This window comes from Panthera onca, chromosome E3, assembly GCF_046562875.1.
Source record: "Panthera onca isolate mPanOnc1 chromosome E3, mPanOnc1 haplotype 2, whole genome shotgun sequence".
NCBI classification, from domain to species: domain Eukaryota; kingdom Metazoa; phylum Chordata; class Mammalia; order Carnivora; family Felidae; genus Panthera; species Panthera onca.
The window spans coordinates 30240859-30256412 of record NC_138354.1 but is presented as its reverse complement, the minus strand read 5'-3'; the positions used below and the strand labels follow the sequence as shown (position 1 = coordinate 30256412).

The 15554-nt window shown below is 50.4% G+C and overlaps 1 long non-coding RNA gene across 2 annotated transcripts; it reads right to left on the bottom strand.

Moving 5' to 3' along the window:
- Window positions 1-6468: 6468 nt before the first annotated feature.
- LOC132689097 (uncharacterized) lies at window positions 6469-12371 on the bottom strand. Of its 2 annotated transcripts, none has more exons than XR_009614856.2 (3): window positions 10799-12371; window positions 8919-9168; window positions 6469-7713 (listed from the first exon to the last, which is right to left on the bottom strand). It is a non-coding gene; the product is annotated as an uncharacterized LOC132689097 (long non-coding RNA). The 2 variants fall into 2 exon arrangements; XR_009614854.2 differs by having other exon boundaries at window positions 6469-7387.
- Window positions 12372-15554: the final 3183 nt, after the last annotated feature.

Sequence of the window (15554 nt, the reverse complement as noted above, 5' to 3'; positions counted from 1 at the left end):
AGCAGATATGTACGTGGAAAGGTGTGGCCATTGTGGAAGTGAAACACAGAGCTACGACGAAGGATAACTGTGCACCTATTGGAAAGGCTCACTTGAAAAACTACTGACACACTAAGTGTTGGTAGGGATTTAGAGCACGCAACGTTTCCTACTGCTGGGGGAAATGTAACATTCCCAAACAGTGGTACAGTCAGTCCAGAAAAGAATTTGTCTATTTCTTGTAGTTAAACAGGCATTCACCATATGACCCAGCAATTGTGCCCCTGCACATTTAAAAACCTACGTCCACACAAAAACCTGTGCGTGATTGTTCAGAGCAGCTTTATTTGTAAAAGCCCTGAACTGGAGCCAGCCCGATGTCCTTCAGTAGGCAAATGGATAAACCAACTACTTCTCAGCCGCAAAGAGGAATGAAGTATTGATAGATCCAACACCTTAGATGGATCTCAAGGGTGTTATGTTGAATAAAAATTACAACAGCAACCCAGTCTCAAAAGGTTACATGCTGTATGCTTCCGTGTACGAGTATCTTGAAATAACAACATTATAGAGATAGAGAACAGATCGGTGGTTACCAGGGGTTTGGGGAGGTGTGGATGTAACTATAAAGGGGTAACGTGAGGGAGTTTCTTTGTGGTGATAGAGCAATCCTGTGTCCCGATTGTGATGGCAGTCACACAAATCCAAACCTTTGCTGAAATTTGTACGCTGGAAATAATAATAATAAAAAGGAGCGCGGGTAAAAACTGCCGAACTCTGAATAAGTGGTACAGTGTAATGAATTCGATTGTATCATTGTCAGTTTCCAAGTCTTGAAAATGTATGTGGTTACGCGAGATGTTATCCCTGGGGAAAGTCCAGTGAAGGTACATAAGGACTCTGTACTAATTTTGCAACTTCTTGTGAGTCTAAAGTTATTTCAGAATAAAAAGGTTTAAAAAAAGCAAACTTTAAAGGGGGGCTTACTCGTAAGAGTTGGAGATGGCGACAGAGCCGTATACGGTCGTAAAAAGGATGACGTATCTTTCTGGAGCCATCCCAACTTGTACGCTCTGATTTTCCCAGGACTTACAGTAGTGCATAGCAAAGTGCCTAGCAAACAAGTGACCAGGGAATAAGTGAACACACATAGTGCAATGTCTGTCCTCGTCTGACTCTGTGGGTCTTTGTACTCCTTGCTACCCCTCCCCCAGCCTGGTGTCCTAGGATCAGGGCTAGGCAGGTGTAGGGAGGCTTGGGTTTCCTGGAGCTGGGGAATGGATGTCTGTGACACTGAGTGACAGAGCCGTGGATTCTTGGAAAAGCAGCAAGCAGGTGGGCCGAGGGCAGCAGTGCTGGCCCAGGCCTGGCAGGGGACATAGTCTTGTCAGGACTCCCTTCTGGCCATTTGGTTGGGCAGATGGCCCTGGGGAGGAGGAGCCCCTTGTCCTGGCACGAACTTGGGCTCTGAGCTGCTTTGAACTGCCTGCCTACAGCTCTCTGAATTTTACTCTCTTCCTTTGAACCTCTTAGGCCTGGGTTTCAATCCCCGCTGTGGCTTCCTAGGTGTATAATCTTGAGACAAGACACCTCAGTGTTTCCAGCTGTAAAATGGGAATGACACCCCCCCCACCGCCACCCCTGCTTACTGGACTCTTGTGTGGGTTTTGAGATTATTCAGGCCAAGGGCTTAGGGCTAGACAGTTCATTATAGTCAGGGAACCCCACGCCTTTCACCTTCCTCTTTGTGACGGCATCGGGCACCAATGGAAGGGGTTGGGCCCACCCTTCCGGGTGGGTTCGTTCTTCCCACTGATCCACTTGCCTGAATTTTCCTTTGTATCCAGCTGAGGGTAAGTTAAAGCAAGCACCCAGGGCAATCTCAAGGGGGTGTGGAAGCCTTGAAAGGGCAGCCAGGGAGGCAGGGGTGTGGTAAGGCCTTTGATCAGGGTGGCAAGATGGTATGCACCTGGGGTTCGAATCCCAGGTCTGCCCTTTCTAACCCTCGGGCACCATCTGTAAGGTCTTAGAATCTTGGTTTTCCCATGCCAGAGTGGGGCCCAAGACTACTGACTCAGGGCTGCGTGAGTATTAGACATTTTAAAAGGAAAAAGCACTGCGTGGAAAGCCGTTAGCACCCTGCCCCACACCTGGTGGGTGCACCCTGAATGGCAGGGAGACGAAATCGTGATCTTCACCGCGCATGTGGGGAATGGCGTTGTGGAATTTGCAGCTCTAAGGGGCTGCTTGAACTGCCCCCTCCTCTATCTATCCCTGTGGCTGTCGTGAGGAATCAGAGTCCCGCCGTCAAAGTGGAGCCGAGGCAGCTGCCCCCGTGTGCGGTTCCCTGGGTGCAGCGGGTCTCACGGGCAGCCTCCTCTGGGGACCACGCAGCCTCCTCTGGGGACCACGCAGCCTCCTCTGGGGACCGCGCGGAGAGCGGTTATCTGGGTTACCTGCCGCCTCACCTGACTCAATCCCTGGAAACTGGGCCCCAGCGTTCTGGGCCAGATAACATCCTCCACGTCCTCAGATGCCCTGAGCTTCGTGGAGTAGGTGCCTGGGCATGGAGAGGGGAGGGCACAGGGTGAAAGCCTGTCTGGGATCAGCCACCAGTGGCCTCAGGGCGCACAGGGAGGAGGGGAGCTCAGTGCCCTGGAGGGCTGGCTCCTGCTGACTCCCCCTCTGGCCCAGCTGGGTTGTCACAGAAGCGACAGGTCTCAGAGTCAGCAGGAGTCTCAGAAAGCAATCAATCCAAAGCCTTTATTTCCTGATGAGGAAATGGAGGTCCATGGAGGGTTGGTGACCTCCCTGCAGAGGCAGGAACCCAAAGTCTCCCCAGACCTGGTCTCCTGGCTCCCAGCTAGTGCTCACCTCCTCTCCGCCCTCACCACATTGCTACAGAGTAAGACGGAATCGGGTTCAGCCCCTGGTCCCGTTACTGATTTGCTGCAGGAGGGAAAGGTACGGAGACCGCCGTCCTACGCCTCCATTTTATCATCTGTGAAATGGAATCATCATATGAGCCTTCTCGAACTGCTTTAAGGATGAAAGAAGGCATTCGAGGTGCCTGGGCTGGAACTCAGCAGACAATGAAAGTGGCAGGGGTGGGGGGGATATTGTTTTAAGTTGACCCCAACTGCTCTCTGTGTGCCAGACACCGTGTAGATGGTCTGCACGCATTAACTTCCTTCCTCTTCCCAGCAGGCAGGTGCTAGTTGAACCTCGCTCTTCAGAGGGGAGGGGGACAGCCACATCAGGCAGTCTGGGGCCGGGCTCTGTGCTTTTAGGAACCACACCCTAGCGTGGGCAGGAGACCCCGTAAGCATGTCCCTGGAGATTAGAGCTGATTATCTAAGGTCACGTCACGCTGTGCTAAAAAAAAAAGTTATTTAAAAGAAACATCCAGAGAACAGGGGACCATCTTGTGAGGACAGACCCAAGGGTAAGCCTCCGATGGGAAGAGACATCGGGGGAGGGATATCCAGGGCACCTGCAGGACGGGGCAAGTCTCATGTAGCCCTGGGCCTCTCTTCAATCATATCGAGGCAGGGGAAAGAAAAAGAAAAAAGTCTGGGACTAAATGAGGTCAGCGTTTCCCAAACCTTGGTGCGTGGAACAACATTTATCATTTTAATGTATATGTTTTAACATGTACTAGAAAAGTAGCTGGCGTTATCAGAGCCATCCTGAAATGAGTATCATTATTTAAGTTGAACGTACAGGAAGTATGTAAGTTTGTTTTCTGGATAGAGAATGTGAAGTAAGGGCAAAAATGAGGGGTGGGGGAGATCGGCAACTGGGGGAGGGGGGCGGTGGGCCTGGGACAGTAGGGCCCTCCTTCCCACTCACTGACACAGGCCAGTTATGGCCTGAACTGTGTCCTCCTCCCCCCAGAGATGTTGAGGACCTCAGTGCCTGTGGATGTGACTTATTTGGAAACAGAGTCTTTGCGAACGATCAAGTTAAGGTGCAGTTGTACTTGATTAGAGGGGTCCTGAATCCGGTAAGACCGGCGTCCTTATAAAAACAACAACACTGGGCCCGGAGACAGTCACCTACAGAGGGAAGATGATGTGAAGACACAGAGAGAATACACCAAGGGATGCCCAAGGCTCCCCGAAGCTGGGAGACAGGCATGGAACAGATCCTCCTTTCCAGCCTCACAAGTTACCAACCCTGCTGACATTTTGATCTTGGACTTACAGCCTCCGGAATGGAGAGACAGTAAATTTCTGACATTTGAGTCACCCCAGCTGGTGGTGGGAGCCCTAGGAAAGGCAAAGCCTGAGTGCTAAAACACCGCAGTTTCCCCGCTGGGTCGACCTTGCCTTTGGGTCCCGGAAGGGCATGCTTTCCTACAGTCAGGAAGTACCCGGCCTTGACTCTTTGGAGATTTCACTTCCGGGGTGGCTGCCCTCCAGATGTGTGCCCCCAAACCTAGCAGGAGTCGAAGCCACCAAGCCATGCTCAGGCACACCCTAAACTACTGTACCCGCCCTGAACGTGACCTTGTGGAGAGTGCATTAGAATGTGCCCCTCCCTGAGCCCGCGTGATTGTCCTCGTCCCATAAACCAGGAGGCTGAGGTTCAGAGGCGTTGTGTGACAGTGGGGGACACGGTCTGCAGGTGGCAGACCCCTCCCCAAGTACCGCTGCTGTTATTACTCCTACTATTACTAACACACTTAGATCGTGCTTCCAAAAATGTATGCCGGGTACTCTTCTAAGTGTTGATCGTGTATAAACCCTCAGGGACTCAGTGGCGTAGGTATTACCCCTTTCACATTTCCCTGGCTCCAGGGTGACTTGCCTGAGGCCACAGAACACGTCTGGGGGCAGAATGGGACCTGGCCTGTGCTCTGTGTCACAGTCTCCCACATACGTGTCTATCTGACTCATGGACCCAACTGTATCTGATCGGTATCCAATTTTTTTTGCTATTATTATGCTGCTGTGAATTTCCCTAGACATGTGTGATCCCTGCTCGCCTGTGAATATATCTTTTGCATAAATGCCCCTGGGTGGAAGTGTGGGCTCAAAGGGTGTGTGTATGTGTTCGTTTATTTTCGCCCGGATTCTTTTCTTCTCCTACCAGGGAGAGGAGAGACAACCAGGCTCTGAACGAACCTTGCCATCGTCACTAATTGTTATTCAGTGTGACCCAGCAAACATGTACTGGAAGCTTCTGGGGAGACAGAGATGGGGTGACTCTGGGAGGCTCTTCTCACCATCTTGCGGGGGACACGGACCGATCCCTGAGTAACCAGTACCCGGACTACCTAAATCTGTCCTCACCCAGGGTTTCACAGGCCTTGTGTTTTGGAGTCTGGCCTCGGAACACTCCCCTGGCCCATGAAAAGTGTACATTGAACCCTAGCCATTACCACCATCGTGACGCTTTGGGCCAGCCCCCACCCCACCGCCAAACACTCTCTAGAGCTGAGTAGCAGCTGTGCCCTTTTTATGATCCCTACTAGGTCCAGAGAAGTTGATGATCCTCTCAGTGTTATGTCAGATTATCCCTTTTTGTGTGTTTTCTGGAAATTCTAGAAACCTGGCTTTTTATGTGAAATGTCCTGGCTTTTTAACGTTAGCAACTAATTAGGCTTAAAAACAAAAAGCAACTAAAACCCACTCCTGCGGTCAGAGAAACCCCATCTGCGGACCAGATGTGGGTCGCCAGTTTGCCTTGGAGTCGGGCAGACGTGGGTCTGTGTCCCAGCTCTGCCACTTACAAGATGTGTGACCACGTCGTCGTCGAAAGCCTGGGCATCCTCATCTGGAGAAGCACAGCGATAAGCCCCACTCTGCGTGATTGACTTTTGAGTGACTGACAATTTGGGTAAAGGACCTGGCGTCTTCCTGGCACTCATCGCGAGGTAGATCACTGTTATTGTTATGGCAATTTCATTAAATGAAGTCTGAGCTATGGTAGGTGGAGATGTTTGAGGGAAGCTGATTCCATTTGGGGCTTGTCAAGATTTAGTTGTTGAGGAAACACCCAGATGGAGTTGACCGGTGGCTTTTGGAATTACACGCGCAGAGACAGATTTTCATCAGAAGGAGGGCTGTCTTCCACCAAGAGTGTCTCTTTACATAGAGGAAAGATTTTTTTTTTTTTTTTTTTTTTTTACCCTTTATGTACTTTTGTGAGCCATGAAAGTTCATGGGCTTCTGGCCATCACTTCCATGTTGGATGCTCTGAAGGCTTTGCTGTCTTTGCTTCCTAGAAAGTAGCATAATTCCCTGATGACTGCTTTTCTAATGGGAGGTGAACCTGGAAGGAGGAAATCAAACCTGGGCTGGTTCTTAAAAATGGCAGTGTGTTGGGGTGCCTGAGTGGTTCACTCAGTTAAGCGTCCGACTTTGGCTCAGGTCATGATCTCACAGTTCGTGGGTTCGAGCCCCTTTTCAGTTTCTGCACGGACAGCTCCGAGCCTGGAGCCTGCTTCGGATTCTGTGTTCCCTCCCCCCCGCCGCCCCTGTCCCTTCTCTGCTTGTGCTTGCTGTCTCTCTCTCTCTCTCTCAAATATAAATAAACATATTTTTTAAATACTTGAAAAAATTTCAATGCCTGAGGCAGAGAAAGTGATGGGGCTGTGAGCAGAGGCCACTCACTCGCCATCTTGAACAAGGAACAAGGAACTCAAATGTCATCTGTAAGCATTTTCTGAGAATTCTTCTCCACTGGGGGGGCTTGGCCTCACTTATTGGAAGAACCACTGGACTCCAGTGAGGAGAGAGGGGCTTTCATTGCTGTTCTGCTCTGTCTCCTCTCTGTGACCTTGGCCAAGTCACTTCTGCCCTTTGGATGTAAGGCCATAATTTGTAAAGCAAGTGTGTTAGACTATGTGTTAGGTTGCTGGGAGAACCAAAACGAAACACCACAGATGGGTGGTTTAAGCAACACAGATTTATTCTGTCACAGTTGTGGAGGCTCAAAGTCCAAGCTCAAGTTGCCAGCATGGCTGGGTCTGGTGAGAGCGCTCTCCTTGGCTTGTGGATGGTCGACTTCTCCCTGTGTCTGCACATGGCTGTCCCTCTGTGTGTGTGTCTGTGTCCTCACCTTCTTATAAGGATACCAGTCCTATTGAATGAGGGTTCACCCTAATGAACTCATGTCAACTTAATGACCTCTTTAAAGGCCCTGGGTTCAAATACAGTCCCATTCTGAGGAAGTGAGGATGAGGACTTCAACATATGAATTTGAGGGGTGGGGGACCCAGCCGAGCCCACAACTGGCCAGTTCAGTGCTTCTCACCGTATGGGTTCTTGCTTCTAGTGGAATTGACTTTACATCAAATGCAGAAATAAGCCTTGAAGAGCAACCAGTCCTTCTGATTACTTGAAGAACAAAAGTTTTGGTTCAGTACTAATGTGACTTTCTGATGTTACCTTTCTGACACCTGCCGAGCAAGAGGAGAACAGACCGCAGGCCCAGAGCATTAAGGAGACAACTATAACTGCATTAGTTACCTATTACCCTCAAATCTAGTGGCTTAAAACCCTTCATATTTATTATATCACAGTTCCCATGGGTCGGGAATTCAGAAGCAACTTAGTTGGGTGGTTCGGGTTTAAGGTTTCTCAAGAGGTGCAATCAGTCACCTAAAGGCTTGACTGGGAGTAGGTAGGTATATCAAAGGTGGATCGAGCCGGTGCTGGCTGTCAGAGGGTGCTGTTAGTTCCTTGTCACACGGCTTGAGTGTCCTCACAATATGGTGGCTGGCTTCTTCCAGAATGAGCAATTGGAGAAAACAAGAGAGCAAGAAGGAAACCACAATGTCTTTTATATCCTAGTCTTAGAAGTCCTAAAGTGTCATTTCCACAGTGTTCTACTGGGGACTATGGGATGAATAGAGCACAGGTCAGCCCCATTTACTGCGGGAGGGAACCCCACAAGGGAATGAATCCAACAGGTAGGGATCACTGGGGGCCAGTTCAGAGATTGACACGGGAGGAGGTAATAAGAGTTTTATTTAGTGATTAACTATTTTTTGGTTACCTTGTCTATATTTGTATACGCAAAAACATATACTAGTATTTTGTGTTCTTTTAATTATATATGCACATATATACAAGTGATATGCTATATATAAATATCTAATCTGCTTTCTTCCCTGCTCAATAATACATTTTTGAGATCAATCTGTGTTCAAGCTGATTCTTTCTCTTAAATTATAAACATTTGCCATTTTTATGGATCCATTCCCCTACTAATGGCCATTTCGATTCTTTCTAATTTTTTGCATTTATAACACCGATGACTGAAACATCCTTGTACATGTCTTAGGATAGATGATGAGGGGAGCCTGAGTGGTTCAGTCGGTTAAGCGTCCGACTTCGGCTCAGGTCATGATCTCACGGTTCATGAGCTCGAGCCCCGCGTCGGGCTCTGGGCTGACAGCTCAGAGCCTAGAGCCTGCTTTGGATTCTGTGTCTCCCTTTCTCTCTGGCCCTCCTCTCTCTCTCTCTCTCTCTCTCTCTCTCTCTCTCTCAAAAATAAATAAACATTAAAATTTTTTAAAAAGAACAGTAGTTATCCTAATTTGCCCTCCCCCCACGTCATAGAAATGTTTCCGTTTCTCCACACTATGACTAACTCTTGATGTTGCCCAAAACTTTGAGTTGAGACAACTTTTAGGTAGAGAAATGGTATCTCGATATTCTGATTTTTTTTTAAACTGTGGTAAAAACCAGATCACATACGACTGACCATCTTGACCATTTTTAAGCGTGCAGCTATGTCACGTCAAGTACATACAGGTTGTTGTCCAGCAGCTCCCCAGAACTTTTTCGTCTCGCAAAACGGAAGCTCTGTACCCACTGAACAAGAACCCCCCACCCCTCCTCCCCGCCGCCCCTGGCAACCAGCGTTCGACCTTGCGTTCCTATGAATTTGACTACTTTAGACAACACGTATGGGTGGAAACATACCATTTTGTCTTTTTATGCCCGGCTCGTTTCACTTAGCGCAATGTCCTCAGGGGTCATCCGCGTTGTAGCAGGGTGACATGATCTCCCTCATTTCTGAGGCTGAAGCATAGTCCGTGGAATGGATAGACCACATTTTCCTTATCAGTGCATTCATAGATGGATATTTGGGTCGCTTCCATTTCTTGGCTATTCTGAACAATGTTGCTGGGAGCACAGCATTCTTCTGGGTATGGACCTAGAAGCGGGATTGCTGGGCCACGTGGTAATTTTGTTTTTAATTTCCAAGGAACCGTCATACTATTCTCCAGCTGCATCATCTTACACCGCTTCCAAGGGTGTACGACCACATCCTTGCCGACATGAGTTATTTTCTGTGGGTTTTTTTTTTTTGATAGTGGCCATTCGATATTTTAATTTTACGTCCCCCTGAGTACGAGTGAGTTTGGGCATCTTTACACCATCCCCCTTGAACAATGGGGAAATTACAGTCCTAGGAGATTAAATCACTTGCCCCAAAGCTCAGGGCCGGGCAGGGGTGGCGCGGAATCACGACCCGGGGTTAGATGCTCTGTGCACCCCTGTTCTTTCCAGATGTGACCCTGCCTCCAAACCCACAGGGCTTCTTTAAGAAAAGAAAGAAGGGGGAAGGCTCAGCTCCCTGCCTCTGAATTCCTGCCCACCATGCCTCGGACGGGGGGGGGGGGGGGGGGGGGGGGGGAGCTGGGGATCTACAGAGCATTATTATTGTTGGATCGGCGGGCCAAGTGGCGTACCTCCACCTAGGAGGAAGCGGTGTCTACGCTAATACCCCGGACGGGAAATGTGTGCCCAGAAGATTAGCTCCATTGTGTGGGGCTGGACGCTTTCCACCGACTTTGTTTATGGGACAGATTGTTTTTGTCAAGTTGTTTGCCCCCGTGAGTCTCCCAGCTCTTGAGGCCCGCTGGCCGTGGACAGGGTCAGCTTTACGGGTAGCCCAGAGCGTGGGCAGGAAAGGCCACAAAGGAAAGCCCTCCCCGGGGGAATTCAAGAGTCTGTCCTGAGATGGGGGGTGGGGGTGGGGGGCAGCTCCGCCCGGAACAGCAGAACCGGGGCTCTATTTTATTCATCTCTAAAGTGGGAGGCGCGGCGGGGGGGGGGGGGGGGGGGGCGGAATCTTCTTCCCAGTTGGGCCTTCGGGCTGGTATTTAGACGTCACCGTCAGCATCCCCCGTCCGCTCCCCTCTGCACACGTCCAGATGTGTGGCTGGGGTTTTGAGGTCGCTGCTTTTTGTGCCCGATTCCTTCCGCCAGAAGCTTTCAGGCGCCTACCGCCACCGGCTGCCTTGCGCCCGTCGGTTCCAAATCCGTTCGCAGACGGCACCGACAGCGGGCGCCCTTCACGCTCCCTGCTCCGAGGCCACGGGGCCCGGCTCCTCGGGTGGTCTAGGCACAGAGGCCAATTGCTACCATGTGCCGGCTCTCCATTGTTCCGTCTTCGTCCCCACCCACCCGGCCAGCCACCACCCAGGCGGACCGCCCCGTCGCCCTGAGCTTCCGTGCTGTTCCCAAACCTCAAGAATTTAGGCCAGGCGCTCTGGAAGAGAAGGATGCAGAAATTGAAAAAAAGAGAGAGAGAGAGAGAGAGAGAGAAAGCTTCTTAGCGGCTCTTGGCGTCAGCTTTCTTACCTGTACCGTGGCATCATCAGGCCACCCCGGCTCCCGAGCTTACTGAGCCGGTGGAAGGCACTGGTAGCTAAAGCGCTTGGCGCAGAGCCTGGGACTTGGGGAGCGCTCAGTGAACCGCTCCTCTTATTTCTCGCATGCCCACCGGGGGCCAGACCCAGTGTTCGGGCCACGGGAAACTCAAATGGGACACCACCTTGGCTCTCAGCACTCACCTTCAAGGGAGAACCGCGATGAGCAGACTGTTCTAGGTAAGGGGTCCGTAGAGAGAAGCACAGAGTAGGCATGTCAACCTGGCGGGCGGCTATCCGGGAAGGCTTCCGGGAGGAGGTGACATCTGAACGGAGCCTGAAGAGTGACTCCCTTCTGCTGTTTTGGTGATCCTGCCAAAAGCAGGCCAGAGCCTCACATGACACCAGTTGGTGGCCCTTCGTCTGTGCTCCAACTCTGGCTGTCCCCTCTTAGAATCCCCTCGGTGCTGGGCTAAAAAAAGAAATCTGCAGGCAACTGTTTCCTCCCTCCTGTAATACACACGTCTTCATCCTCTCACAGGAGGGTATTGCCGGAAAGGTTTCCATGACTCCCAAAGTCCCTGGGAAAGGCCTTCATCACTTATTCATTTGGTCATTGACTTACTACGTATCAATAAACACCGACTGCTGGTTAGGCGAGGCTCACCTTAAAAAACCAGGTCCAGGTTGTGGACAAGCATTAAAATGAGGCCTGTTTGTCTCTTTCCTGTCCCTGAGTCACCACCCAGGTCCCCACGGCTCTAGGCATTGCTCACGGCAGCGGCTGTGGCAAGACGGCAGGATGGAAGAAAGGGTGAGGTCCGAAGTCCCGTGTCTAGCGTCTGACCTCTGTCACACGCCCTCACAGCTCCTGCTGTACCCTCATAATCCTGGGAGGTGGCCTCTGTTACTCCTGTTGTCCTGCTCGTGTCCCAGCAGGTCGCACTTGCTGGGTCTACAACTGGCGGACAGCTAGACAGCTGGCGGTTCACTCGGTCCACTCAGGGTGCCTCCCAGCTGACCAGCCCTACCTCAGCTCTTTCCGGTGCCCAGTTTCCCCCTGTGGTCTGGCTGCCACACCCACTTTGCCCATGGTCGTCTCTGGTCACCCTGTGGCCACTTCACCGTTCCCAGAGCAACTCCCATTAATGCCACCCATCAACACCATCAGCTGTTTTCTCTATCCATCCACAGGGCACATGGAACCTTCCGGATGCGAAATTCAAGCCCTCCCTCTGCCTAACCGCGTTGTGTACTGATTTTATTTGAATGTCTCTTCGTAGAATCCCATATGGGAAATGATGCAAAATCGTCTCTGCCTTTGGCTTTTCCCACACCCTAACAATCTTCTCCTAGGAGTCCTGCCTAGATGGGCATCCAGACCCAGCTGACTGCTTCCCCACCTCTCTCTCTCTCTCTCTCTCTCTCTCCCTCTCTCCCTCTTCTTCTAGGCTCTTCACTCCACTGCCCTGGAAGGGATTAGCTTTAGGAGTGGGGAGGAAGGTGGTTCAAGGAAGGAAGCCAGCTGGCTGATTAGGGAACATATGTCCCCAGATATTTGAAGATCTTACCCATTACACTCCCTGCCGAGGCTCCTGGGAGGGTTAAATGGGAGAGGTGTACATGTGCTTTCTGTGTGCCTGAGAATACACCGAAAGAATAAAAAGCGTGGGTTCTGGAACCAAGCTACCACCAGCTAGAAGCCCTATGGCCTTTGGCAAATCATTTAAACTCTCTGACCCTTGGTTTGCTCACCTGTGAGATGGGGATGATATTAATCCCTACCTCACTGTGCTCATTGGGATGTGTGGTTGGGTGCTAATCATAAAGATTGGTGCCAGTTTTATTTGGGGATACGGGCTCTTTGGTGTGACCCTGAATAAAAGGGAGGTTTGTTTTTGTTTTTGTTCTGTTTGTAAAGAAAAAGGAAACGAATGCTGGAGAGATGCCTAGCAAATGGTCTCCACCATGGTAAAGGGGTGTCAACGTAGCACCTAGTACAGAGGAAATACTGGAAAATGATAGTTAGTAGCGGTAATATTAGTCACGAGCTATGTCACGTGGGATCTGAGATGTGGAGTGGCATCTCCTTGGTTGCAAGGCAACTAGGGAAAAATGATTGTGGGGTCCCTTAGAACCACCCGATCGTTTCAGACAAGGCGGGCGCTCGCTGTTTCCCCTGCCGGATCCCTCTTTGCACGACACATCGCAGCTGTTCAATAAATATTGTGTTGAGTGAATGAATGAATGAACCCCTTTCCCCCGACGCCTCCCAACACGTGGTGACTCTCTGTCCCTATAACCTCCAACTTACCTCTAAGTGGCTTTAGCCAAGCGTGAGTTATAACACACAGTTCCATTCTCCCACGGCGTGCAACAGCACAATCCCATATTAGGTTTCGTCTCCAGCGTTCGTTGGCCTGAACTTTGGAATATACCAGGCTTTATTCGCTCTACCCTTTTGTGTCTCGGTGTCTGTCTTTCTCTCCACTCCCTCAAGGTGCTAATCCAACAGCTCGCTGTAAAAGGCGTCAATTTCTTCCAACCACAGTGGTCACGTTTCTTAATCGATAGCCTGACTTGTCAGCACCAAGTAAACACAGCTTTGATTTGAAGAGAAGGGGGGAAAGCCAAGGGCCACTGCTGCAAAATCACAGAGAGAAGGAATCCTTTCTTCCACACGTTAATGAGGTCATTAAGTCAACTCTGAGCCATGACTATGTGCCAGACACTGCTGTAAACACTACGCTTGCACTGACTCGTCTTGTCCTTACAATCTGTTAGGGTGCTGTGACTGTCCCTATTTGATGTGTGAGAGAACTGGGGAGCACACCGGTTAATAGTGATGGGGCTCTATCCTGAGTCAGGCGCCGTGCCCAGGCCCTGAAAATGTAATCGTGAATAAGACAGACATGAATCCCTGTCTCACAGCACTTCAAGCGGACGTTAGGGACAAAAAGCAAACACCTAAATTAACAGAGTAATTTCAGTCAGGGGTGGTTTTGGCCGCAAGTATCCGATAGCCCAATCCTGGTGGTGTAAACCCTTGGGATTTATTTCCCTCCATGGAACAGACAGTGAGGATGCTGGTGCTGGTCCTCTGGCTCAGGAATCTGATATTCGCATTGTCTTTTCCTCCTGGTCACAGAATGGCTGCACAGCTCCAGCCGTCGGCCCTGTGATCCAGCAGACGGTGGAAGAGGGAGAGGGGTGATGCCAGGACCTGTCATTGGCCAGATGGGGGTCCAATGGGCACCTCTGCCTGGATGGCCGTGAAGGAGAAGGGAGCTGATATTGAAAGTCAGGTCAGCTGGCCAACAGTGCCTGCCACAGAAAGTGCAAAGAGGACCCTGGGAGAGAGGGCTCCTGTGTATGGCACGCTAGGGGGAGGTGACAGCTGAACTGAGACCTGATGACAGGAGGCCAGCCCTACAAAGATCTGAGGACACCGCATGCCACACAGGGGACACAGCAATGCAAAGAGTTTCGTTCAGAAATGAACATGGTGAGACTTTGGAGAGAGACGGGTCCAGAGCGGCTGCAGAAGACAGTGATGGGGAGCAGGTCGAGTGGACCCCAAGGGAAAGAGAGGCGCGAGATCACCCTGCGGGGTCCACTTGGTCCTTGGCTCTTACTCAGCATGTGATAGGAAGTTACTGGAGGCTTTTAATCAGGGAACTGAAATGATCCAATTCGTGTCTTAAAAGGAATTATCGGGGCAGAAGAACTTCTGTGAGGGGTCACAAAGCTTAAGGAGACTTAATTCCAGGTGACAGTATGATTTTCCTAGCTCCTTCTTCTCGGTTTACTTTTTTCTGCCTGTTAGACCACCCCCACCTCCCTTTGCTTTGCCGTGGCTCCCGGAGCGCCAGACGAGGCCCAAGCGGGAGGTAAGCGTCACTTACCCTGAATGGACAGAGGCAAGCGCCCCACTACAGGTTCCCGAACTTCAGCTGCTCACCCTCCTCTCTCATGCCTGGGGCTGCATCAGTGGCTCTCAACCAAGCGAGTTTGCCTCCCTGTGGATAGGGGACGCTTGGCCACTTGTCTGGAGACATTTTGGGTTGTCGCGACCAGAGGGGGAACAGAGGGCGCTACTGGCATCCAATGGGCAGAGCCCTGGGATGCCACTAAGCATCCTACGTTGCGCAGGACAGCCCCCAAAAGCCAGAATTATCGGGCCCCGAATGGCAATAGTGCTGAGCTCGGGAAGACCTGGGCTAGATCGACATGCCTGTTCTGTTATTTCCTTAACTATATTTCCCTTTACACTCACTCACTCTCTAAATTAAACACACACGCACACATGCACACACACACACACTCACAACCATAAATAAGAAATGAGTGTCACTTGCCGTAAACAGTTGACCAGAAAGATAAATACGCAGAAGACAAAAGTCGACTGCATTCCAGCTGGATGGTGCCATTAGCTCTAGTCTCTGAGTTTCCCGAGGTTAAAAAGGGAGTTTGGGCAATGTCACGGAAGGCTAAGAAAGACTGAGGACCTGCCTTAGATTAAATAAGAGGAAAGAGAAAAGACATGTAAATGCAACATGATTCTGGACTGGATCCTGGATCACAAAAGCTACAATTACTGGAATGACTTTATTGGGACAGTTCGCAAACTTCTGAATATGGATTTAATGTTAGATGCTGGCTTGGTGTCCCTATGAAATTTCTCGAGGTTAGTGATTATGCTCTGGTTATGTAAGCAAACGTCCTTTCTTGCTCTTAGGAGATACATGAAGTATTTAGGGATAAGGGGTGATGATAGTGGCAATTTATTCCCACTATTTTTCTTCTGAGAAAAAAGCGTTTTCAAGATTGAGAGGTGAGTGTAATGGCTTACCTTTAAGAAAAAGATGGGACAGTGGTTCTCAGTGTTGGCTGCTCTTTTGAATCCTCCTAGGAGCTACTAACATTCTGAAGCCTAAACCTCACTCCACCTGAATTCTAT